We start from the raw sequence: 27,331 nt of genomic DNA on the forward strand, positions 1-27,331 counted from the left end.
CTCAACCTTTCCTCATAAGTCAACCCCCTCATCTCTGGAATCAACCTTGTGAACTTTCTCTGAACTGCCTCCAAAGTAAGTATATCCTTTTGTAAATATGGAAACCAAAACTGCACGCAGTGTTCCAGGTGTGGCCTCACCAATACCCTGTATAACTGTAGCAAGACTTCCCTGCATTATACTCCATCACCTTTGTAATAAAGGCCAAGATTCCATTGGCCTTCCTGATCACCTGCTGTACCTGCACACTCACCTAATCTCTAGCACTATCATATTATTGGAGGTCACTAACTCATTTGTCCATTTTAATGCAGTCAGTTATTTATGAGAAGCTGGTATACTGAAGAGTGCATAAATCTGCCATCTATTCTCTTATGCTGTATGCTTTTTACTACTTTATGCTTGTAATTTATATTTTCCAGTAAAATCGCCTCAGTCAAGCCTGCCAATATACAAGCACCTGAGACACTGAGATAGTACTACAGAACCATGGAGCAAATCCACTCATATGGTACTTTATTGTGGGATGAAATAAGCACATTGATTTTTAATAGAAAGCTCAGCTCTAACAAATAGCGTTTCATAATCAAATTATTGTGCTCCCTTCAGCAGATTATATTTAGAATTTCGCTTCACGAGCAGAATGGAATGATCTTCTGAATATTTGTTTTTAAAAAGTTATTTCAATTAATTTCTGACATGGCTGTTTTCTTTTTTAACAGTTTGGCTGATGGCACAGAGCAGTGATGGCAATTAATAACTGCAATGAAGGATTGAAATACTTACATTTCTATAAAGTCTCTCAGAAATGTTACATACAATGAATTATTTCAGAGTACAGTGACTGTTGTTAAGTCGTCCAACCCGGCAGCCATTTTGTGCTCAGCAATATCGCATAAATCATCATCATCATCCTCGTCATAGGCAGTCCCTCGAGTCGAGGATGACTTGCTTCCATGCCAAAAAGTTCACAGGTGTTTCAATGAAGGACCTAATATTCCAGGTCCTGAATTACATATTGTAGGGAGGAAGATGCCTGTGCGTGGATTTTTTTAACGTGTGGTGGCCGTTGCACACCAGCCACCACACGGGCTTGACAGAGCTAGGTCTTGGTCCAGTGGCAAGGATTAACCAAGACTAATTGAAGACCAGCTCTGCTGCACAGACCTAGTGTGCACACATATCGCAGTGTGGGCTGACCCGTGCTACCCCTGGGCCCTCGCCTATTCTGGGCCCCGAACTCACGCCTCTCCTGGGCAATGGGATGAATGACCAGTTAATCTATTTTTGGTAATGCTGGGTGAAGGAGAGTTATTGGCAAAAAAAATCTCCCTGATTCTTGTTAGGGTTTTTGCAACTGTTCGATGTGATTCCAATATGGTACAATGGTATTTTATTTGGTATTACATAAAGGTCAGCGCCTTCAGACTAGTTTACAGTACAGAACAAGGATTATATCACCCAGCTGTCCTGGGTAGAGTTCGTGATAGGAGTCTTGAAGGAAGTTTCCACCCTGTCTGGGGTCTCTTCCACCTCACCCCGCCCGGGGTAACCTCTGCTCATTGGCCCTTGTCTTGGCCTCACTCTAGTTTGTCCTGGCCTCAGACTAGTTTACAGTACAGAACGAGAATTATATCACCCAGCTGCGCCCCTTCCATTAAAGGCGAGAGACGCTGCGAGCTCTGCACGGTTCTTGATGGACCTCCACTCGGCCACCGGGGATGCGGGGTGCCGCGGCCGCAGCCCGGCACCGAATCAGAGTGCCGGGCGCACGATCATAGCATGGACCCTGCGGAATCGGCAGAGAAAGGCCCGACCGGTAAGTCGGCAAAAACAAATGGCAGCACCCAGCACACCTCCCCTTTACATTTACAATGACTGTAGAACAGGAGGTAGCAGGTGCTGAAGTTGCTGGCTAAGGCCTTGAGAAAAAGCAAGTGCCAGACAAGATGGAGGAACAGCCCTCTTCCTCTGTTGTAGGCCGATGATTGGTCAGCCAAACAAGTATGACAGCTTGAGGACCAATTAATCACTCCTTGCCCATCAAAGATAGGGGTGGGGCGTGGACTGACTCTTTTTTCCTTTGTCGGAAAGATATTCGACAACCGACTGGCCATCCCACCCTTTGGAAAGACCCTGATAGGGTAGATAGCTCTGTCAATATCGCATCCTGTATTCGCCCTCAGCAGTGGCTTACGAGAGTTAGGCTGTCGAGCACCAGGAGCAAGGCTTGACCCTGGAGAGAAACCAGGCAGCAGTGGCCCATGGGAGTTGGATCCGGATCTGAACTGTCAAAGGCAGAGTGAGGCCAAGACAAGGGCCAATGAGCAGAGGTTACCCCGGGCGAGGTGAGGTGGTAGAGACCCCAGACAAGGTGGAAACTTCCTTCAAGACTCCTATCAAGAAGGCACGAACTCTACCCAGGAGAAGCCGCGTAGTGTTGTGCGCTCCGTGCACTTTGCAACCCCAAGCCCGCCCCGAGAGGAAGTGAAGCGCAGGAAGTCCCGCGTCACCAGGGTTACCGCCCCCAAACGGAGTGCTCCGGAATTTCGCGCCCAGTGTCTTATCTAGTCCTAAGACCAGTTTGTTGATTCTCACACTGTGTGTTAATTGTGTGAAGGCACAATGCTTCTTTTCCTCACAGATTTGCGAAGCTTGACAAATTTTAGGTTTCCATGACTACTTGTTTGATTAATATGAAAAAGGTGATCATATAAAGAACTGTAAAAGTTACATATCAAAACTACAAGTGGTACAATGAATCAAGGTGCATGTGTGAGATTATAACAAGTGCTTACAATCTGTTTGTAGTCCTCAGGTACATTTTTGGTTACTACAAAGATGATTTCACAAAATACATATCCAATACAGATTCCACATGTAGTGGAATAGCCTTTCATTCTCTCTTTAAATGCAACTGGACTACCAGATGGGATCTCACCTGAAACCTGGCACCCCAACAATGCAGCACCCCCTTGGTACTGCATTGCAATGTCAGCCCAGATTACGCTTTGAGGAACGGAATGTGGACAGAAATATCTCACTATTAGGCGCCTTTGGACTAAACTATGGCCTTTTAGATTGAGTTTGCACATTTTAAATTATATGCTGGGTCTGCATAAGGAAATGGGATCCTTATAGGGCTGCTAACCTACCTGGGAGGCAGGCCTCAGGGAGACATTAGCAGTCTAACAAAAGCCCACTTACCAGGGACCCAGATACATACATATTTTAATAGACCATTGGTCGGTCGACATGCAGATTTCTTCTTCTCTCCAAATGGTGCTTGTCGCAAGCCAAAAGGCCAGACGCAGCCAAACTGGAAAGACGAGTCAACCTACTCAATGGACGTGTCTGGAATTTAAAAGGGGACTGTGTTTTGGAGGAGAACTGGAACCTACAATCACCTGACTTAGAAACGAGCGTGTTATTGCCATTGCTTGAGAACTTTTAGACTACCCCCAAGCCCCTGCCTTCCCTGTTGCAGTTATTAGCCCCCAAGCATGGAATAGATACATCCGTGCACTGTATGCATAACAGAGCACTTCTCCACATTAAATGAAATTTGTTTATCTAAGTTTGCTTGCAATGTAATAATCTTTTCCTTTTCCCATTCGTTGCATATATTTTGTATAATCTGCTAACTCAATAAGCACTATTGAATTCTTGATTAATGAGCATGTTGGTTCATTGCTAGAATAGGACATTGTACAGAGGGGTCATCAGCTGTGGTTGTGATGCATTTCGCAGATCTCCAAGCACCAAGCACTCCATTTTATTCCTCCGTTAAAGATCAATGTGATGTTGGATTGCCTCAGAATATGTCTTTAATGCAGGATCTGTAAATAAAGTGACTTTACTTTTCTGGTAGTGGCCATGGATCATTTGCATATTGATGAATTAATACCACTTTAATTTGCATATGCAAAGGATTGTGACTAAATGTGCACAGTTAATGATGCCTACCACTTAGCGAGGTGAGCAGTGCAGAAACCATGTAATGGTCCCTGTTAATTGTAAGTAAGAAGAAAGAAAGAAAGAAAGAAAGATTTGGATTTATATAGCGCCTTTCATGACCACCGGACGTCTCAAAATGCTTTACAGCCAATGAAGTACTTTTGGAGTGTAGTCACTGTTGTAATATTGGAAATACGGCAGCCAATTTGTGCACAAGCAAGCTCCTACAAACAGCAATGTGATAATGACCAGATAATCTGTTTTTTTTTTTGTTATGTTGATTGAGGGATAAATATTGGCTAGGACACAGGGAACAACTCCACTGCTCTTCGAAATAGTGGCAGGCTAGAGAGAGAGAGAGAGAAAGAGAGAGAGAGAGAGAGAGAGAGAGCAGACGGGGCCTCGGTTTAACTTTTCATCCGAAAGATGGCACCTCCGACAGTGCAGCAATCCCTCAGCACTGCACTGGTGTATCAGCCTAGATTATTTTGTGCTCAAGTCCCTAGAGTGTGACTTCAACCCACAACCTTCTGACTCAGAGGCGTAAGTGCTACCCACTGAGCCACAGCTGACACTTAAGTAGGTGTATAGGGAAATAGAGCTTTAGTTACATTTAAAATGCAGCAATGCATGGCATTTCTGTGATGTCCTTTCTGTGTGTCTGGAAAGTAGAGTAGACACTGCCACTATAGTGCAGATGGTTGACTACTCTTCCAGGTCATGAAGATCAGATAGCACAAACATAATGGCTTCCCCACTGAGCCCAAGTGCACTGTGCCTCAAAGAGGTTCATGTAGCTGTGTGTGTGCTGTAGTATAACTAATCCCGGGGGTTGCTTGCTCTGTGACTGGTCTGCCTCTAATGACATCTGCATTCCCAAACCATCATCTCCTCCGGCTCTCTCTGCACTATATAACAATCAGAAATACCTATAGTGTGGAAATGGAAATTTCGCAGGGCTATGAACTTCTTCCAGTGTTGATGGACCTTTCGAAAACCATTCGCTTCATTCTCAGAAACAAACTCATGGATACAGCTATGAGCAACAAACCTAATCTTTGTATTCATTTCATCCTGAGCAGACCCGCAGTGGATTGTATTGAGTGCCCTTTGATAAGGCTGGAACAGTCCTTAACAGGTAATTTATTTAGCATGGTCTAATTTTTGCAAACACAATTATTATTGGAGAAAGAGAAAATAACAGGTGAAGTCTCGCTCATCTATATTTTTGTTAAAGTTTAGCCAATGAGGGAAATTCTTTCAAAGAAGTGCTACTTAAAAATAAACATTGAGAATTATATGTATAGTTATCTCTCTCGAGTGTTTCTTTAGTTCAGCACGTCTCTAATTCACCCTTGCCCGATCATCTAGATTAGCAGAAGAGTGGGTAAGCATTGCAGGTGGAGTTAGGCTGTAGGTGAGTGAATACCACCACTGTAGCCTGTTCAGTCTGCCCTCACTGTTGTCAGCCCTGGTGACTTAGCAGGAGTGCATCTGTTCTTGAAATGAATTTTAATTGTGCATTAAAAAGAACCAATATCAATGTGTTTCTAATTAGATTGTTAATGGTCGGACTTACAATCAGTGACTTCACCACTCGTAATGGACAAGCTGCAGTTACGGTTGATTTTCCTCTTTTTGATGTAATCCACAAACACTAGCTAATATATAATAAAACGCAGGAGTTGCAGTTCATCCAATGGTTTTGTGAAAATGCACTGCCTGATGTGATACTGAACATAGGCTCCGGACATGTCAAAGGCACACCCAGCCCAGTCAACACTGCAAAGTCCTTCTCACTAACATCTGGCGACTCGTGCCAAAATTGGGAGAGCTGTCCCACAGACTAGTCAAGCAACAGTCTGACATAGTCACAGTAGCATACCTTTCAGCCAATGTTCCAGGCTCCTCCATCACCATTCCTGGGTAGGTCCTGTCCCACCAGAAGGACAGACCCACCAGGGTTGGCAGCACAGTGGTACACAGTCAGGAGGGAGCGGCGCTGGGAGTCCTCAACATTGACTCTGGACCCCATGAAGTCTCATAACATTGTCAAGCATGGGCAAGGAAACATAGAAACATAGGGCCCAAGTTTCCACACGATAAAAAACGGGCGCCCCTCCGAGCTGGGCGCCCATTTTTCACGCCTAAAATGTGTAGAACAGGTTTTATCAGTTCTACAAAAATCTTCACTTGCTCCATTCTAAGTTAGTTTGGAGTACGTTTTCTCTGTGGAAACTTTGAAATCAGGCGTCAGTGGCCGGACACGCCCCCTTTTGAAGAAAAAATTCTGTTCCAAAGTGGAACTGTTCTACCTGCCTAGAACTGCAGAAAAAAAAATGTGGAGAATTGCGATTTCTAAGATAGTCCGTTCTCCACCAGTTGCTCCTAAAAATCAGGCGCAAATCATGTGGAAACTTGGGCCCATAGAAACATAGAAAATAGGTGCAGGAGTAGGCCATTCGGCCCTTGGAGCCTGCACCGCCATTCAATGAGTTCATGGCTGAACATGCAGCCTCAGTACCCCATTCCTGCTTTCTCGCCATACCCCTTGATCCCCCTAGTAGTAAGGACTACATCTAACTCCTGCTGATTGCCACCTACCGGCCTCCATCAGCTGATGAATCAGTACTCCTCTATGTAGAACACCACTTGGAAGAAGCACTGTAAGTAGCAAGGCCACAGAATGACTTCAACATCCATCACCAAGAGTGGCTCGGGAGCACCACTACTGACCGAACTGGCTGAGTCCTGAAGGACATAGCTGCCAGACTGGGCATGCGGCAGTGGTGAGGGAACCAACACGAGGGAAAAATCTACGATGGACATCCTCCATCGTGCTAAATGGGATTGACTCAGAACAGATCTAGCAGCTCAAACTGGGCATCCGTGAGGAGCTATGGGCAATCATCAGCAGCAGGATTGTATTCCACCACAATCTGTAACCTCATGGCCCAGCATTTCCCTCACTCTACCAGTGCCATCAAGCCAGGGGTCCAACCCTGGTTCAATGAGGAGTGTAGAAGAGCATGCCAGGAGCTCCATCATAAGGTCAGAAGTGGGGATATTTGCTGATGATTGCACTGTGTTCAGTTCCATTTGCAATTCCTCAGATAATGAAGCAGTCCATGCCCACAGGCAGCAAGAATTGGACAACATTCAGGTTTGGGCTGATAAGTGGCAAATAACATTTGTGCCACACAAATGCTGGGCAATGACTATCTCCAACAAGAGAGTCTAACAACATCCCCTTCACATTCAAAGGCTATACCATCACTGAATCCCCCACCATGAACATCTTGGGGGTCACCATTGACCAGAACCAAGAACAGGTCAGAGGCTGGATATTCTGCAGTGAGTGACTCACCTCCTCACTCCCCAAAGCCTTTCCACCATCGACAAGGCACAAGTCAGGAGTGTGATGGAATACTCTCCACTTGCCTGGATGAGTGCAGCTCCAACAGCACTCAAGAAGCTCGACACCATCCAGGACAAAGCAGCCCGCTTGATTGGCCCCCCATCCACCACATTAAACATTGACTCCCTCCACCACCAGCGCGCCATGACTGCAGAGTGTACCATCTACAAGATGCACTGCTGTAACTCGCCAAGGCTTCTTCAACAGCACCTCCCAAACGCACGATCTCTATCGCCTAGAAGGACAAGGGCAGCAAGCGCATGGGAGCACCACCACCTCCAAGATCCCCTCCAGTCACACACCATCCTGACTTGGAAAAATATCACCGTTCCTTCATTGTCACTGGGTGAAAATCCACGGCACTGTGGGAGCACCCTCAACACAGACTGAAGCAGTTCCAGAAGGCCGGTCACCACCACCTTCTCAAGGAGCTGACAACAATTAGACAGGGTTTCTGCTCCTGCTTGATATCCATGATTCGATGTACAGACAAGGTCAGGCTTGGCAGTATTGAACTCCCATGCTCATGCAGCCTACCAGAATTCACAGCCACCACTAAGGCAGGAAGATTGGCTGCTGCTGCTGCCTGCGGAACTGTACCCGAGCAAGAGTCGGCACCTTGGGTGGGAACGTGGAAGAAGCACAAAGGGAGTTGCAACTTTTTGCGATTATCAGGCTAAATATTGAATCTGATTGAAATAGTTTCTTAGTGGCAGCACACATGCCTCTGAGTCAGAGGGTTGTGGATTCAAGCTTCACTCCAGAGACTTGTGCACATAAACTAGGCTGACACTACAGTGCTCTACTAAAGGAGTGCTGCACTGTCAGAGATGCTGTCTTTCAGACTTGGCATTAAAGTGAGATAACATATGCTTTCCCAGATAGACCTAAAAGATCCCATGGCACTATTTTGAATAAGAGCAAGGGCGTTCTCCCCAGTGCCCTGGCCAATTTTTATCCCTCAACCAACATCATTAAAATAGATAATTTGGTCATTAACACATTGCTATTTGTGGGACCTTGCTGTGCACAAATTGGCTGCCACACTTCCTCGATTACAACATTGACTGCACGTCAAAAAAGTATTTCATTGGCTGTATTGTACTGCAGTTTGGGATGTTGTGAGGTCGAGAACAGCTCTGTATATATGCAAATCTTCCTTTTCTTTCTTTTCACTTATCTGAAATAGGACTTGAAAATCAAGATAGCAATATAGAAGTAAATAACTACATTGTGAGACAACCGCAGCACGGTTAGGTTTAGAATTTGACAAGAGTCGGCTCATTGAAGATAGTGCTGTAGCTGCCCTTTGCAGTTTTGCTTTCAGAATGACTGCTTCTCTTTAATCCATTTGGAATGTTGCCTTTTTGAAGGCACCACAGATTGTTGGGTCTCTCTATGTAAGTACTGTCATGTCCTACTGTTGCGTTGTAAGTATTAGACTGTTTCACGCTGCAATTAGCTTTCATTTTCACCAAACTCCCCATGGGCACATTTTACTGTGGATCCACCCAAGTCTAATTAGAAGGGTTTCTGTTTAATGGTGAGGTGGAGGAGCACAGGTCTGTAATAGAAGACAGCTACAGGGATTGAGTAGAAGTGATGGTGAAACAATGCAAGAATTAATAGTTGGGCAATGTCAAGTTTGGGATTTTCAAGCCTGTAGATTGTAGGAGGAAGGGTGGACTGAGGCATGTACTGGCCAAACGATAAGGACTACTGTTGTTCCATGTTGCTTACCCCTATAATATTTGAATCTCTGAAGAATCTATTGCAATACAAGTCTCTATTGAATATCTATGACAAATATTAAAAACTTCATTTCATTGACATTTCCATTTAATTTGATCTAATTTCTAATTGTAGCCATGCCTCAATTTTAAAGTTCTCATTCTTGTGTTCAAATCCCTCCATGGCCTCACCTCTCCCTATCTCTGTAACCCCCTCCAGCCCTACAACCCCCACGAGATGTCTGCGCTCCTCTAATTCTGGCATCTTGCACGTCCCCAATTTTCGTTGCTCCACCATTGGTGGCTGTGCCTTCAGCTGCCTAGGCCCTAAGCTCTGGAATTCCTTCCCTCAACCTCTCCACCCTTCTATCTCTCTCCACCCTTCTACCTCTCTCATCCTTTAAGACGCTTCTAAAAATCTACCTCTTTGACCAAGCCTTTGGTCATCTGCCCTAATATTCCCTTATGTGGCTTGGAGTCAGATTTTGTCTGATAACGTTCCTGTGAAGCACCGTGGGATGTTTTACTATATTAAAGGCGTTACATAAATACAAGTTGTTGTTGTTGTAAGCAGAGGCCTATACAGCTTTACTATCCTTAGTTTTGTACGTGGAACAGGCTGGATGGAGCAACAGGTCATTGTCCTCTGTTTGCATACCATACAGTCCAAGTAATACCCCTACTGGCCAAGTTCTCGCTTTGGCTTTCCACATTATAGAGTCCATTATTAATCTGATGACCGTCATTGGTCCATCGCACCACTTCATCCATCACCGTTATGTTTGCTGACGTACATTGGCTCCCGGTCCCTAAACTCTTCAATTTAAAAATTCTCTTCCTCGTATTCAAATCCTTCCATGGCCTCGCCCCTCCCTAGCCCTTAATCTCTTTCCAGCCCCACAACTCTCCGAGAACTCTGCGTTTCTCCAACTCTAGCCTCTTGTGAGAGCATCCTCAATGGATCCTGACGGTTTTCAATCGAGTGTGAACCGTAGGATTACTTTTCTCTCTTGTTCAGAATACAAAAGGCCAAAAATCAAGTGAAACACTGTCATTATTTTCCAGCTTTAAAGAATTTGGGCCGGAATTTTGGTCTTTTGCTGCCTCTCTTAGCGCCCCGGAGGGGTGGCAATGGCAAACGGGTGTCCAGCACCCCGCCGGGGTTTCCGGGGCTGGTTTCGACGGGGCGCGGAGCATTATCGCCCGGAAGAGGCGAACTGGTGTGCAATGCCCCTGGTTGCGACACTGGCTCGATGTTTGGCTCCCACCTGACCAGTAGCGCCCCGCAGCGCCCCCTAGTGGGAACGTCTATGGAAGCGGGCGGTCCGAGCTGTCACGGCCGCAGTGAAGTAAGTAATGTCGGCCTCAGGTAAGTGTGATTGATTTTTTATTGTGATTTATGTTGTGGTGACTTGAGTTATGTATTAGGAATGTTTTTGGTGGATTTTGGTCAGGTTCCCCCTCGCCCCCCGAGACCTCTGTTCAGGAGGTCCAAGGCCGGCTGTGTAGCTCAGGATTTTCCCGTGCTCAGCTGGCCGAGCGCCCTAAGCGAGGTGTGAAATGCCTTCTTTATCGCTCCGCTCCAAACTCCGCGGCAGCAGACGCAAACCATTTGCCGGTACAAAATTTACCGTTCTGCCTGGATTAACGCCTCAACAGAGGCCCAACCAAATTTCCACCCCTTTAATTTGACATACAACGTGACAGTTTGTACCAGGAAGCAGTAACATTACGTACAACTTTTTTTCTAGCGAGCCCAGCTCAAAACAAAGGATTGATCAGATTCTTTGTCTTGGGAAGAAAATTAAGGTTCCTTTCCCACGATATCCTGTTCCGCTGCCGGCTGTGGTTTTCCTAAAAACCTTCACAGAATGAGCTGTTTTATACGCGTTGCTTTCCAAAATCTGCTGTTTAATTATCAAGCATCAACGAATCTCTTTGTTTTTAACCGCAGCAATTGTCTTTTCTTTTCAGTTACTTAAGTATAATCTTACGAAGGCTCCATTATGTCTGGCTGATGTGTATATTTTTCTCTCTCAGCACCTGTACAATATGCATCCTGGCTTTGCTCAAGCTGACAGCTGTGTTCTTTACTAAGCAAGCAATGGTTTAATTAAAGTCCATTATTCTAGTCTTCTTTAAGTCAAGCATCAGTTCAAGCATGGGCAAGGAAACCTCCTGCTGATCACCAGCTACCGCCCTCCCTCAGCTGATGAATCCGTACTCCTCCATGTTGAACACCACTTGGAAGAAGCACTGAGAATAACAAGGGCACAGAGTGTACTCTAGGTGGGGGACTTCAATGTCCATCACCAAGAGTGGCTCAGTAGCATCACTACTGACCAAACTGTCCGAGTCCTGAAGGACATAACGGCCAGACTAGGCCTGTGGCAGGTGATGAGAGAACCAACACGAGGAAAAAACTTACTTGACCTCGCTCTCGTCAATCTACCTGACGCAGATGCATTTGTCCATGGCAGTGTTGTTAGGAGTGACCACCACACAGTCATTGTGGATAAGAAGTCCTGTCTTCATCGTGCTGTGTGACACTACCACCTTGCTAAATGTGATAGATTCAGAACAGAGCACCCATGAGTCACTGTGGGCCATCAGCAACAACAGAATTGTATTTCACCACAATCTGTAACCTCATGGCCTGGCATTTCCCTCACTCTACCATTACCATCAATCCAGATTCAATGAAGAGTGTAGAAGAGCATGCCAGTAGCAGCACCCAGAGTACCTAAAAATGAGGTACCAACCTGGTACAGCTACAACACAGGACTACATGCATGCTAAACAGCGAAAGCAGCATGCTATAGACAGAGCTAGGCAATCGCACAATCAACAGATCAGATCAAAGCTCTGCAGTCCTGCCACATCTAGTGGTGAATGGTGGTGCACAATTAAACAACTAACGGGAGGAGGAGGCTCCTTGAATATCCTCATCCAATGATGGCGGAGCCCAGCACGCGAGTGCAAAAGACAAGACTGAAGCACTGCAACCATCTTCAGCCAGAAGTGCCAGGTGGATGATTCATCTCAGCTTCCTTCTGAGCTCTCCACCATCACAGAAGCAAGTCTTCAGACAATTCGATTCACTCCTCGTGATATCAAGAAATGGCTGAGCGCACAAGATACAGCAAAGGCTATTGCCCTGATAACGTCCCAGCTGTTGTACTGCAGACTTGTGCTCCAGAACTATCCACGCCTCTAGCCAAGCTGTTGCAGTACAGCTACAACATTGGTATGTAGCCAACAATGTGAAAAACTGCCCAGGTATGTCCTGTCCACAATAAGCAGGACAAATCCAATCCGGTCAATTTCTGCCCCATCAGTCTACTCTCAATCATCAGCAAAGTGATGGAAGGTGTTGTTGACAGTGCTAGCAAGCAGCACTTACTCACCAGTAACCTGCTCACCGATGTTCAGTTTGTGTTCTGCCAGGACCACTCAGCTCCAGACCTCATTACAGCCTTGGTTCAAACATGGACAAAAGAGCTGAATTCCACAGGTGAGGTGAGAGTGACTGCCCTTGACATCAAGGCAGCATTTGACCGAGTGTGGCATCAAGGAGCCCTAGTAAATTTGAAGTCACTGGGAAACAGGGGGAAAACTCTCCACTGGCTGGAGTCATACCTAGCACAAATGAAGATGGTTGTGATGCAGACCAATCATCTCAGCCACAGGACATTGATGCAGTGTCCCTCCTAGGCCCAACCATCTTCAGCTGCTTCTTCAATGACCTTCCCTCCATCATAAGGTCAGAAGTGGGGATGTTCGCTAATGGTTGCACAGTGTTCAGTTCTACTCGCAAGTGCTCAGAAAATAAAGCATTCTGTGCCCACGTGCAGAAAGTACTGGACAACATTTAGGCTTGGCTAATGAGTGGCGAGTAACACTTGCACCATAAATATGCCCGGCAATGACCATTTCCAACAAGAGAGAATCTAACCTCCAGCTCTTGAAAATATCATTACAACCACTACCACCTAGAAGGACAAGGACAGCAGGTACATGGGTGCACCATCACCTGAAAGTCCCCCTCCAAGTCACACCACATCCTGACTTGGAAATATATTACCGTTCCTTCATCGTCGCTGGGTCAAAATCCTCGAACTCCCTCCATAACCGCACTGTGGGAGCACCTTCACCACACGGACTGCAGCGATTCAAGAAGACGGCTCATCACCACCTTCTCAAGGGCAATTAGTGATGGACAATAAATGCTGGCCTTGCCAGTGATGCCCACATACTATGAATGAATAAAAAGGTATCAAATATTCAAAATCGTCAGAACGCAGTCAAACGAAAGAAAAGAAAGACTTGCAATTATATAGCACCTTTCACAACCACCTCAAAGCACTTTAAGCCAAGGAAGTACTTTTAGAATGTACTCACCATGTTAATGTGGGAAACGCAACAGCCAACTTGTGGACAGCAAGCTTCCACAAACAGCAATGTGGTAATCACCAGATAATCAGTTTTTTTGTTAAGTTAATTGAAAGATAAATATTGGCCAGGACACCATGGATAACTCCCGTGCTCTTCTTCAAAATAGTGCCTTGGGATATTTTACGTGCAGCTGAGAGAGCAGACAGGGCCTCAGTTGAACATCTCCTCCAAATGACGACATCTCCGAAAGTGCAGCACTCCCTCAGCACTGCACTGGAGTGTCAGCCTAAATTTTTGTACTCAAGTCTCTGGAGTAGGACTTGAACCTACAACTTTCTAACTCAGAGGCGAGAGTGCTATCCACTAAACCACAGCTCACAACACATATGAGGAAAATTTAAGAAATTTACAGTAGCTCCAAAAATGTCTGGATTCCTTTTAAGAATGAGGTAATTGAAGTATTTTTATCAAAATGAGCCTTGCTTGTACGTACAGTAATTCTACTAACCTTTAACATATTCAACATCACTTGAATTTAAGTATGTTAATTGTTTAAACCTAAATTTAGCCTTCTATGTTCATATGGAGTCTACTTTGCTAAGTGTATAATAGTAAAGGTCATTGGAGTGTATAATTTTGCTGTGCGTACTCACAGTACAGTCCTCAATGAAAGATAAATGATCCTAGTGTAACCTTTGTAAATGCTAATCCATTAATTGTTCATTTAAACGCTGAAGGTTCATTTAACACCTCATTATTCACTGGAGCTGAGCCAGTGTGAGTGTCATATCTCTTCATTCTTTAAGCTACTGTCAGTTTATACATATTCATCTTTCTATTTGTTTTCCACTTTGCTCCCTGTACGTTGTTCAGAACACGCACCAAGCATAGTTTTTCAAAACTTCTCCATTATCTCTTGCTTTCCTGATTTAATGCCGAAATGTAGTTCGCCACGAGCCTGTAACCTCAGGTGCCTTGTCGAAGTGAGCGCCCTTCATCTGAGTCCAGGCCACAAGTCAGCAGGCCACTGACCTGTGGACAGCATCACAGCCAAGCCTCATCTTCTATTTGTGCAAACACTGGGGCAGGGTCAGGCGAATGAAGGGAACGCTCCCTCCGCCCTCAAATTATTTTGCCATTGGTTATCTTCCCTTGCACTCTTCTGCTCCTGTCTCTGCTCCACATTTTTTCAGCACATTGCAACGTGATCAAAGGCAGGAAATCCTGGTAATTCTTTGCCCATCCCTAGCCTAGAAGCCACGATGCCATTTGTAGCACCACCTGTTGAGATCAGTTACCTTAGCAATTGAGTCAGGTTTGGCTTTCATGCTGCTTTTACCCAGCGTCATAACTGGGGAGCTCTGCCAGCTTTGATTTTAAATCATAGAATCATAGAATAGTATAGCACAGAAGGAGGCCATTTGGCCCATCGTGTCTGCGCTGGCTCTTTCGAAGTGCAATCCAGTTAGCTCCGCTTTTCCCCAATATCCCTGCAATTTTTTCTCCTTCAAATATGCATCCAATTCACTTTTGAAGGCTACTATTGAATGTGTGTCCACCGTCCTATTGGGCAATGCATTCCAAATCCTAACCCCTCATTGCATAAAAAAGTTTTTCCTTATGTCGCCTCTGGTTCTTTTGCCAATGACCTTAAAACTGTGCCCTCTGGTTATCGACCCTTCAGCCATTGGAAATAGTTTCTCTATCTAAATTATTCATGATGTTAAACACCTCTATCAAATCTCTCCTTAGCTTTCGGGAAATTGTGGGTGAACATTTGGCCCAAGCACTTCCTGCCCAGTTTGTGCTGCGCAGTGATTGTCCTATCTCGGCTAAGCCTTTTGTGGCAGTGCTGATGAGCGAGGAGGAATTCCTGCACAGGGAGGGAAGGTTGCTAACCTGCCACTGAACTCTATGGACTTGGGTAAGCAGGGTGTACCTCTGTGGGGAGAGAGTGTGCACTTCGTATTGGACAAAGACTTTACTTGCGTGGTTTTCTCAGATTTGGAGACTTAAGTGTGGTGATGGGTATCAGACATCAGCCAAAAATTTAGCACTGGAGCTGAATTCAATGTTGGTTTTGCTATTAAATAATGTCAACAATGTTTAGCAGAAGAGGATCTGAGTGATTTGATGGATCCTTATATTGCTAAAATGTGCCCATATCTGCTGCCTTTGATGGCAAGATAATGAATTGATTATTTAACTTTCTGTTAACTACATGTTATAATTGATTCTGTTAGATTAATCATAACAGCCTGTGTTGTTTCATTATCATTGTGTGGGAGCACTGCCAGCTCCTGATTCTAACTCACCCAGAATCTAGAGATTTCTGTATAATTGATCTTCAGTTATGGAGACCCTTTAGGCAGTGGTGTACAATAAACAAGATGGCCACCATGTCAATGGAGGCCCAGGACGCCAACTTTCATCAGCTTGCCTGTAAAGGGCGGTAACCCAGTCTTTACATTATTGTTTTTACGTGCCTGACTTTGTACGTATCATGACAGAAAGAAATAAGCCAATGCGTGGATGCACTTTAAATGAAAGAAATTCATTTTTATCACACGGGGAGCTTAAATATGTTGATTTGAAATTCCTCCAACTGCTTTCCTTTACAAGCTGATGTCTGTTAAAGGAGGGAAAGTTCATGTGACTGTGCTGCTGTGTTCATCACAGATATTACTGTGCAATTTCAACCCAACCACACCAAAACCAGGGCAAAATGCTGGCCGCCGCCTCACATTGCAGAGCCCTTTCCACTGGACGTGATTCTGCAGATGTTCAGCTTTAATGATGCCAGAGAGGCATTACACTGGATTTTCCTTCAAATTATCACCAGTTTTGGGTGAATGTGGCTGGCTAAACCTCAGAAAATTGGGCTGAAATTATCCTCCCAAAATCAGGCATTCTCCTTTAACACCCACCAAGAGCCTGCTCTGCCATATTTAAATGGGGCCGGGAGGATTTGGTCAATACTCCTGCTTCATTTTCCCCAACTTCCTGCCAAACCCCACCCCAATTAAAACCCTGGTGGTAAGAGCAGTACAGCAGTATCCACATTGAGGAGGCCATTTTGTATCCAGTAGCTGAAGCTTTGTGTTAGTTTCAATTTTAGCCATTTGGTGTTCTGGAGGCCATATTTACTCAGCCCTGCAGAAAGTACAGTTTTGGACTAGCATCACGGATTTCCCAATGGAAATTGCTCTATTCCTATGTTTTGAAGAGGAGGAGGATGTGGATGTGGAAGAGGATGGATGGAGGCTTTGTGAGTGAGGCATTACTGAAGACCTTTGTTTCCTATACATAGATACCCATTCAATAGGGTTTGTAGACCAAGAAAGTCTTACTTCCCACATGACAACAGTGACTACACTCCAAAAGTACATAATTGGCTGTAAAGCATTTTGGGGCATCCAGTGGTTGTGAAAGGCGCTATATACAATCCAAGTCTTTCTTTTTTCTTTCTGCTTTCTTCTTTACTTTGACCCATCTGCTTGTTAATATCTCAGAAGGTTACCTTCCACACATCCCCCTCCTACCGCCCCCACCCCCTGCAAGGCAGGTCAGGAGATAAGTCAGCTGTTGGCTGAAGATCTACACCCCACTTTCACTGGGACAACCGCCTTATGTGTACTAGTCAATGACACCACTGCCTTGAACTTCTGAGGCAACATCTAGTGACCTTTGCCACATTAGTAAGGCAACAGCTCACCATTGTATAAAGAAGGTGACTGACAATCTCTTCAGTTCACCACACGGTTAATTTCTTTCTCAATGGTTCCAGATAAATAAAGCTATCTCATGCTGTAGACGGGCAAGGTTTACACAGGTGTCGGGAGCAATTGTTGGAATGCAAGTGGCACTCAAGATCCCATTTGAGAACTCCCTCAATTGCATGAATAGGAAAGGCTTTTGTTCAATTAACATGCAGCTAGTGCACAAAGCCAATTACTTTATCCTGCATGTTAATGCCCACTACCCAGAGAGCTGTCATGGTTCTTTCATCAGGCACCAATCCACCATGTCAGCCCTGATAACTCAAAGTATGCATCAAGATGGTTGACTGGAGATTAGGGCTATCCCCTGAAGTCATGGTTTGTTACCCAATATGGCTTCTATAGACAGAGGAGGAGAACAAATATAATTAGGCTCCTGGGTTTACAAGGAGTGTCGTAGAGCAGACTATAGGCATTCTGAAGTCTTGCTTTAGCTACCTGACTAAATCTGATTGAGCCGCACAATAGAGCCCAGTGAGAATCACCAGAAACATTGCAGGTTGCTGCACACTATGTAATATCGGATGAAGAAAAGCTTGCTGCTTCAGGAAACTGAAGTGATAAAGATTAAGATTGGCAAAGGGTGATAAGCTCCTTCATTCCCCACAGCAGGAGGACAGAGCACAGGAAGGAAAAGAGCATGGTACAGGACAGCCTGAAGCCAGCAACTTATAGCCCAGTGCTTTCAATGAATAACATTTAACATACCAAACAAAGCCACTTCAGACAGACCTATCCTTTCCCACAGCCTTCATAAAGTCCCCGACCGTCAAAGACTTCTCCCTACTTGCTTCATAAGACATGTCTAAATTTCCTCTGCCATTATCCATTCCTGAAATAATGGTAAGCACACACAGAAGAACTCTGTGGTCAAGACATGTTTACTTTCCAGAATAACATTCACCAAAGGTACCAGCAAATCTATGCAGCCTATTTAAAGCAATTATCTGGGGGCCAAGTTTCGGCCTGAGTTGCTCCTGTTTTTTTGGAGCAACTGGTGTAGAACGGAGTATCTTAGAAATCGGAATTCTCGGCATTTAGTTTGCTCCAGTTCTAGTCAGTTAGAACAGTTTCACTTTGGAACAGAATTTTTTTTTCAAAAGGGGGTGTGTCCAGCCCTTACGCCTGTTTTCAAAGTTTAGGCAGTGAAAACTTACTCCAAACTAACTTAGAATGGAGTAAGTGAAGATTTTTGTACGTTCGAAAAAACCTTGTCTACACTTTAGAAAATCAGGCGTAGGTTACAAATTAGGCGTAGGGAATGGGGGTGGGGGGGTTTAAAGGGAAGTTTACAAACATTAAACACTTCAGTTTTACAAATAAAGAGCCATTATCAATAATAAATGATAACTACATCAATGAATCAACAAATAAATCAATCAAAAAAATTAATAAAAAATAAAAAAAATTTAAAAATCAATAAATAAAACATTTTCTACTTACCAACTGCAGCACCGGGAGTCCTCCAATAGCGTGCTGGGACGGCCCCCCCAGTGTGTCTCTGTCAGTGTCTCTATCTCTCTGTCTGTCTGTGTGTGTGTCTCTCATAGAAACATAGAAACATAGAAAATAGGTGCAGGAGTAGGCCATTCGGCCCTTCTAGCCTGCACCGCCATTCAATGAGTTCATGGCTGAACATTCAACTTCAGTACCCCATTCCTGCTTTCTCGCCATACCCCTTGATCCCCCTAGCAGTAAGGACCTCATCTAACTCCTTTTTGAATATATTTAGTGAATTGGCCTCAACAACTTTCTGTGGTAGAGAATTCCACAGGTTCACCACTCTCTGGGTGAAGAAGTTCCTCCGCATCTCGGTCCTAAATGGCTTACCCCTTATCCTTAGACTGTGACCCCTGGTTCTGGACTTCCCCAACATTGGGAACATTCTTCCTGCATCTAACCTGTCTAACCCCGTCAGAATTTTATATGTTTCTATGAGGTCCCCTCTCATTCTTCTGAACTCCAGTGAATACAAGCCCAGTTGATCCAGTCTTTCTTGATAGGTCAGTCCCGCCATCCCGGGAATCAGTCTGGTGAACCTTCGCTGCACTCCCTCAATAGCAAGAATGTCCTTCCTCAGGTTAGGAGACCAAAACTGTACACAATACTCCAGGTGTGGCCTCACCAATGCCCTGTACAACTGTAGCAACACCTCCCTGCCCCTGTACTCAAATCCCCTTGCTATGAAGGCCAACATGCCATTTGCTTTCTTAACCGCCTGCTGCACCTGCATGCCAACCTTCAATGACTGATGTACCATGACACCCAGGTCTCTTTGCACCTCCCCTTTTCCTAATCTGTCACCATTCAGATAATAGTCTGTCTCTCTGTTTTTACAGCCAAAGTGGATAACCTCACATTTATCCACATTATACTTCATCTGCCATGCATTTGCCCACTCACCTAACCTATCCAAGTCGCTCTGCATCCTCCTCGCAGCTCACACTGCCACCCAACTTAGTGTCATCCGCAAATTTGGAGATACTACATTTAATCCCCTCATCTAAATCATTAATGTACAGTGTAAACAGCTGGGGCCCCAGCACAGAACCTTGCGGTACCCCACTAGTCACTGCCTGCCATTCTGAAAAGTACCCATTTACTCCTACTCTTTGCTTCCTGTCTGACAACCAGTTCTCAATCCATGTCAGTACACTACCCCCAATCCCATGTGCTCTAACTTTGCACATCAATCTCTTGTGTGGGACCTTGTCGAACGCCTTCTGAAAGTCCAAATATACCACATCAACTGGTTCTCCCTTATCCACTCTACTGGAAACATCCTCAAAAAATTCCAGAAGATTTGTCAAGCATGATTTCCCTTTCACAAATCCATGCTGACTTGGACCTATCATGTCACCTCTTTCCAAATGCACTGCTATGACATCCTTAATAATTGATTCCATCATTTTACCCACTACCGATGTCAGGCTGTTTTCTCTCTCCCTCCTTTTTTAAAAAGTGGGGTTACATTGGCTACCCTCCACTCCATAGGAACTGATCCAGAGTCAATGGAATGTTGGAAAATGACTGTCAACGCATCCACTATTTCCAAGGCCACCTCCTTAAGTACTCTGGGATGCAGTCCATCAGGCCCTGGGGATTTATCGGCCTTCAATCCCATCAATTTCCCCAACACAATTTCCCGGCTAATAAGGATTTCCCTCAGTTCCTCCTCCTTACTAGACCCCCCGACCCCTTTTATAACCGGAAGGTTGTTCGTGTCCTCCTTCGTGAATACCGAACCAAAGTACTTGTTCAATTGGTCCGCCATTTCTTTGTTCCCCGTTATGACTTCCCCTGATTCTGACTGCAGGGGACCTACATTTGTCTTTACTAACCTTTTTCTCTTTACATATCTATAGAAACTTTTGCAATCCGTCTTAATGTTCCCTGCAAGCTTCTTCTCATACTCCATTTTCCCTGCCCTAATCAAACCCTTTGTCCTCCTCTGCTGAGTTCTAAATTTCTCCCAGTCCCCAGGTTCGCTGCTATTTCTGGCCAATTTGTATGCCACTTCCTTGGCTTTAATACTATCCCTGATTTCCCTTGATAGCCACGGTTGAGCCACCTTCCCTTTTTTATTTCTATGCCAGACAGGAATGTACAATTGTTGTAGTTCATCCATGCGGTCTCTAAATGTCTGCCATTGCCCATCCACAGTCAACCCCTTAAGTATCATTCGCCAATCCATCTCAGCCAATTCACGCCTCATACCTTCAAAGTTAGCCTTCTTTAAGTTCTGGACCATGGTCTCTGAATTAACTGTTTCATTCTCCATCCTAATGCAGAATTCCACCATATTATGGTCACTCTTCCCCAAGGGGCCTCGCACAACGAGATTGCTAATTAATCCTTTCTCATTACATAACACCCAGTCTAAGATGGCCTCCCCCCTAGTTGGTTCCTCGACATATTGGTCTAAAAAACCATCCCTTATGCACTCCAGAAAATCCTCCTCCACCGTATTGCTTCCAGTTTGGTTAGCCCAATCTATGTGCATATTAAAGTCACCCATTATAACTGCTGCACCTTTATTGCACGCACCCCTAATTTCCTGTTTGATGCCCTCCCCAACATCACTACTACTGTTTGGAGGTCTGTACACAACTCCCACTAACGTTTTTTGCCCTTTGGTGTTCTGCAGCTCTACCCATATAGATTCCACATCATCCAAGCTAATGTCCTTCCTAACTATTGCCTTAATCTCCTCCTTAACCAGCAATGCTACCCCACCTCCTTTTCCTTTTATTCTATCCTTCCTGAATGTTGAATACCCCTGGATGTTGAGTTCCCAGCCCTGCTCATCCTGGAGCCACGTCTCCGTAATCCCAATCACATCATATTTGTTAACATCTATTTGCACAGTTAATTCATCCACCTTATTGCGGATACTCCTTGCATTAAGACACAAAGCCTTTAGGCTTGTTTTTTTAACACCCTCTGTCCTTTTAGAATTTTGCTGTACAATGGCCCTTTTTGTTCTTTGCCTTGGGTTTCTCTGCCCTCCACTTTTCCTCATCTCCTTTCTGTCTTTTGTTTTTGCCTCCTTTTTGTTTCCCTCTATCTCCCTGCATTGGTTCCCATCCCCCTGCCATATTAGTTTAACTCCTCCCCAACAGCACTAGCAAACACTCCCCCGAGGACATTGGTTCCGATTCTGCCCAGGTGCAGACCGTCCGGATTGTACTGGTCCCACCTCCCCCAGAACCGGTTCCAATGCCCCAGGAATTTGAATCCCTCCCTGCTGCACCATTGCTCAAGCCACGTATTCATCTGAGCTATCCTGCGATTCCTACTCTGACTAGCACGTGGCACTGGTAGCAATCCCGAGATTACTACTTTTGAGGTCCTACTTTTTAATTTAGCTCCTAGCTCCTTAAATTCATTTTGTAGGAACTCATCCCTTTTTTTACCTATGTCATTGGTACCAACGTGCACCACGACAACTGGCTGTTCTCCCTCCCTTTTTAGAATGTCCTCCACCCGCTCCGAGACATCCTTGACCCTTGCACCAGGGAGGCAACATACCATCCTGGAGTCTCGGTTGCGGCCGCAGAAACGCCTATCTATTCCCCTTACAATTGAATCCCCTATCACTATCGCTCGCCCACTCTTTTTCCTGCCCTCCTGTGCAACAGAGCCAGCCACGGTGCCATGAACTTGGCTGCTGCTGCCCACTCCTGATGAGTCATCCCCCTCAACAGCACTCAAAGCAGTGTATCTGTTTTGCAGTGGGATGACCACAGGGGACCCCTGCACTACCTTCCTTGCACTACTCTTCCTGCTGGTCTTCCATTCCCTCGCTGGCTGTGGACCCTTCTCCTGCAGTAAGACCAACTCGCTACACGTGATACTCACGTCATTCTCTGTCTGTCAGTGTCTGTGTTTCTGACAGCGAGGGGAGGGGGAGAAGGGGAGGGGGAGAAGGGGGGTGGGAGGGGGAGGGGGAGAAGGGGAGGAGAAGTGGGGGAGGGGGAGAAGGGGGAGAGGGGGAGAAGGGGGGGAGAAGGGGGTGGTGGGGGAGGGGGAGAAGGGGTGTAGGGGGAGAAGAGTGGTGGGGGGAGGGGGAGAAGGGGGGTGGTGGGGGAGAAGGGGGGAGGGGAGAAGGAGGGGAAGAAGAGGGGCAGAAGGGGGGGAGAGGGGAGAAGGGGGGAGAAGGGGGAGAGGGGGAGAAGGGGGGAGAGGGGGAGAAGGGAGAAAGGGGGGAGAGGGGGAGAAGGGGGGGGAGAGGGGGAGAAGGGGAGAAAGGGGGGAGAGGGGGAGAGGGGGGGGAGAGGGGGAGAAGGGGAGAAGGGGGGGAGAGGGGGAGAAGGGGGGAGAAGGGAGAGAGGAGGGAGGGAGGGAAGGAGAGGGGAGGGAGGGAGGGAAGGAGAGAGGAGAGAGGAGGGAGGGAGGGAAGGAGAGGGGAGGGAGGAAGGGAAGGAGAGAGGAGGGAGGGGAGGAGAGAGGAGGGAGGGAGGGAAGGAGAGAGGAGGGAGGGAGGGAAGGAGAGAGGAGGGAGGGAGGGAGGGAGAGTGGAGAGAGGAGGGAGGGAGGGAGAGAGGAGAGAGGAGGGAGGGAGGGAAGGAAGGAGAGAGAGAGGGAGGGAGGGAGGGAAGGAGAGAGGGAGAGAGAGAGGGAAGGAGAGAGGGAGGGAGGGAGGGAAGGAGAGAGAGAGGGAAGGAGAGAGGGAGCGAGGGAGGGAAGGAGAGAAGGAGGGAGGGAGGGAGGGAAGGAGAGAGGATGGGAGGGAGGGAGGGGGGAAGGAGAGATGGAGGGAAGGAGAGAGGGAGAGAAGGAGAGAGGGAGGGAAGGAGAGAGGGAGGGAGGGATGGAAGGAAGGAGAGAGGGAGGGAAGGAGAGAGGAGGGAGGGAAGGAGAGAGAGATGGGGGAGGGGGGGAGGGAGAGAAGGAGGCTGAACGGCCAGGCCCAAGACTTCGGGCTGGATTTACAGGTTGCTGGCGTTGGGTCTCGGGGGTGGGGGGGGGGTCGCGGGGTGGGGTTACGGAGGTCCAGGGGGGGAGAGTCGCGGAAGTCCGCGGGGAGGGGGGAGAGTCGCGGAGGTCCGGGGGCGGGGGGTGAGTCGCGGAGGGGGGGAAGTCGCGGAGGTCCGGGGGGTGGGGGCAAGAGTCACACAGGTCCGGGGGGTGGGGGAGAGTCGCGGAAGTCCGGGGAGGTGGGGGAGAGTCGCGGAGGTCCGGGGGGGGAGGAGAGTCGCGGAGGAGGTCGAGTCGCAGAGTACGGGGTGGGGGGGGGGGGTGGGGACAGCGGGGGTCGGGTCGGGTCCGGTCGGGTGGGAAGGAGCCTTATCCACGCAGCCCCAGTGAGGCCATTCGGCCAGGGATAGGGGCTGCATGCTTCGGGCCCTTCCCACAGTTTTGGGCGCCTGGAGCTACTACACATGCGCGCCCACTGTAGCGCGCATGTGCAGAGGTCCTGGCACTGTTTTCAGTGCAGGGACCGAGCTCCGCCCCATACAGCTCGTGCTGCGCCGCGCCCGGATCCAGAGGGCCTGCAGGGAGCCGGAGAATAGGTAAGATTTTTTTAGGCGCACTTTGTGGCATGAAAGATGGGCGTCCAGGTCCGGGCTGCGCCGTTTTAGGCGCGGCCCGAAACTTGGGCCCTGGTGCTGTATCTACCATTTGTTCCACCTAACTTACTTGCTCTAGTTCCTCATTGACTACTTCTATGAGGTGCTCTCTGAATGAGATGAGGTTAAGCGATGGCAGGTCTGAAATGACTCTTCTCTGTGAAATAACTGTCTCAAGAGACCAATGTTCACAGCCTTCCTGTTGCAGTGTCAAGGGAGGCTGCATGACTGAAGCTGCCTCATGTTCAGGGAGTGGAGAGAGTCTTAGGAAGCTGGGTCATTGCTGTGATAGAGCTCCACCTAGTGGACAACTGATGTAATGCAACTACTGATATATTAACAATAAAAGTTCATGTGGCAAGGTTGTGTGACACAGTCCTTGTTAAGGAACCAGCTTGTAGTATGTGCTTGTGTTAGTGGTGTCTGGTAAAAGTGCATGTTGATTATAAAGTAACCGTAAATCAAGTTCTAGAGGGTAATCTATCCTATACATTGCCAAATGTAGAAGATTCACAATGCTGACAAATGGCCAGATCTTCTCAAAGTTAGATCTAACAAATGTCTACTTACAACTTGAGTTAGATGAGGAGTCCAAGTCATGCTTGACTATAAATACTCATCTAGGCCTATATCATTTTAATAGGCTGCCATTTGAAGTGTCTTCCACTCCCGCCATATTCCAAAGGGTGAGGAGCCAGATTCTGCAAGTTATTCAAAGTGGGAAGAGGTATTTCCGAATAACAAGTAAAACACAGGACAATTTGCGAAGCTTGTTTTCTTCATATGGCCTCCCAGAAGAAATTGTGTCTGATAATGGGCCGCAATTTTGTTCAGAAGAATTTGCACAGTTCATGATCAGAAACAGTGTGAAACGTACCAAACCATACCATCCTGCTTCAAATGGCACAGCAGAGCACACAGTACAAATTGTAAAACGTGCCCTCATCAAGCAAATGTTGGATCCAAATTCAAAGAAACGACAGTTGTCATTGGTCCACAAACTGGTAAATTTTCTGATTACTTAGTGTAATACTCCTCATACTACTACTGGTAGAACACCAGCAGAGTTGTTTCTCAAATGACAGCCATGAACTAGGTTCTCATTGTTGAAGCCAAACTTGGCACAGTCGGTAGAAGAGAAATAATCAAAGATAGAAAGAAAGTCATGATAGAGGTAGAGTAAGAGAGAGAAGTATGAAATTGAATCACAAGGTTAGAGTGAAGAACCACCACCATAAATGGTTAAAGTGGTTACCAGGAAGAGTCGTGAAGATATGTGGTCCTTGCACATATTTGGTCAAGATGTTTGATCATGGAAAGGTTAGGTTTGTTCACGTTGATCATCTTTTACCTACAGATGTGGAAGGAGTTGAAAGTTGGACCGATTCGATTTATTCTGATGAGTCAGATAGTCTTGTTACAAGTATAGTACCAGTAGCAAGTCCTACATCAGATGTTCTAGAAACAAGTCCAAGAGAAAGTCAGCATTTAAATCTGAGTCAAAGTCAGGCAGACAAACAGTCTGAAGTTGTAGAGACTCCAAATGTAGATCAAGGATTACCCTTGGAGAAAAACTTGCCTCAGGCTCAGCCTAGAATGTCTAAGTTCTACAACAAGTTTGGAAAGTTCTGTTCAAGAGCGAAAGTATCCTTTTCGAAGCAGAAACCCAGTGGTTAAGTTTGATTTGTAAATATGGAAAAATAAGTTCATATCTTTTGTTGTGTATACCATGCAAGTTATGTGTAATAATTATTTTGTTATGATTACTTCTTCAATAAAGAGGGAGAAATTTAATAGAGCTCCACCTAGTGGACTACTGATGTAATGCAACTACTGATGTATTAACAATAAAAGGTCATGTGGCAAGGTCATGTGACACAGTCCTTGTTGAGGAGCTATCTTATAATATGTGCTTGTGTTAGTGATGTCTGTGAAGATATCACAATTGCCACTCTCCTGAGGGACAGAAACATATTTGACTTTTCCTTACAGCCTGAAGGCTCTGAAGTGCTACTGATCGGTGTCTTTATACAATGAATAGTTTCAATCAGTTCTTGAAAGCTGTCGGAAAGTGTTCTGTTCAGGCTGGCCCTTGAAGTATGTAATGGAGCAGTGTTAGCTGCCACTGCAGCTAACCTATGTTCTTCGAAGCTTCCCTTGGTGTTTTGTTGGTGCAGTAACCTTCTGGACTGTTACTGTCTCCAGGGTGTTCTTTAGGCCTTGTGAAACATCCCACAATGTTTTGCGATCTGGATGGTGGATTCTTCCCACTTCTCCACCATCTCAACCATATGCATGCATGGAAGACCATCTTCACTGCCAGCACAAGAGGTTGATGTTCCTGATTCTTTGTTCTTTGGAAGATTAGCCTTCTGAAATCTGGGCCCCGAAGCTCGTCAGTCAAGGATGATTGCTTCTGCACCAACTGTGCTCATTGGTGAAAACCCTGCCTACTCACTATGTACTTCCTGCTGCGTGGATGACTCTGGGCTGGTGCTGGAGTAGATGAGAAGCCGTGACGAAGTTGGTGAGGACATGGCAGCAGGTATGGATCAAGAAGTGCCTGGGTGGGTGGTCATCAGAGTGGCTGGCCTCTTACTCCAAAACCTTTATCACGTGAAAAGCAGGCGAGCTTGTTTGGCTGTCAAAACAGTGAGAGTTCCCCTTGGAAAAAAATAGCAGCTGAGTGTAAGGGCATTGCAAAACTCTAAGAAAGCATGCAATGTTGGCACTACCTATGCTGAGCCTTGCTTGCCATTTGGCAGCCTTCTTCTGCCATCTAGCCTCACCAACTCCCACAGTCCTGTCAGACTGTCTATTAACTGCAGAATGTCCTTGTGTGGACTCAAGGATTCAGTAGCGCTGTTGCATTTCTCTGGCACTGGCTATGCGTGACCTTTTCATTTGTAGAGAGACAACGTAATATTAAAGGGGAGTGAGTGGCAAGAATATGTTTTTCCCCCCCATATGAGTGCACTG

This window comes from Pristiophorus japonicus, chromosome 16 (assembly GCF_044704955.1).
Source record: "Pristiophorus japonicus isolate sPriJap1 chromosome 16, sPriJap1.hap1, whole genome shotgun sequence".
Taxonomy (NCBI): domain Eukaryota; kingdom Metazoa; phylum Chordata; class Chondrichthyes; family Pristiophoridae; genus Pristiophorus; species Pristiophorus japonicus.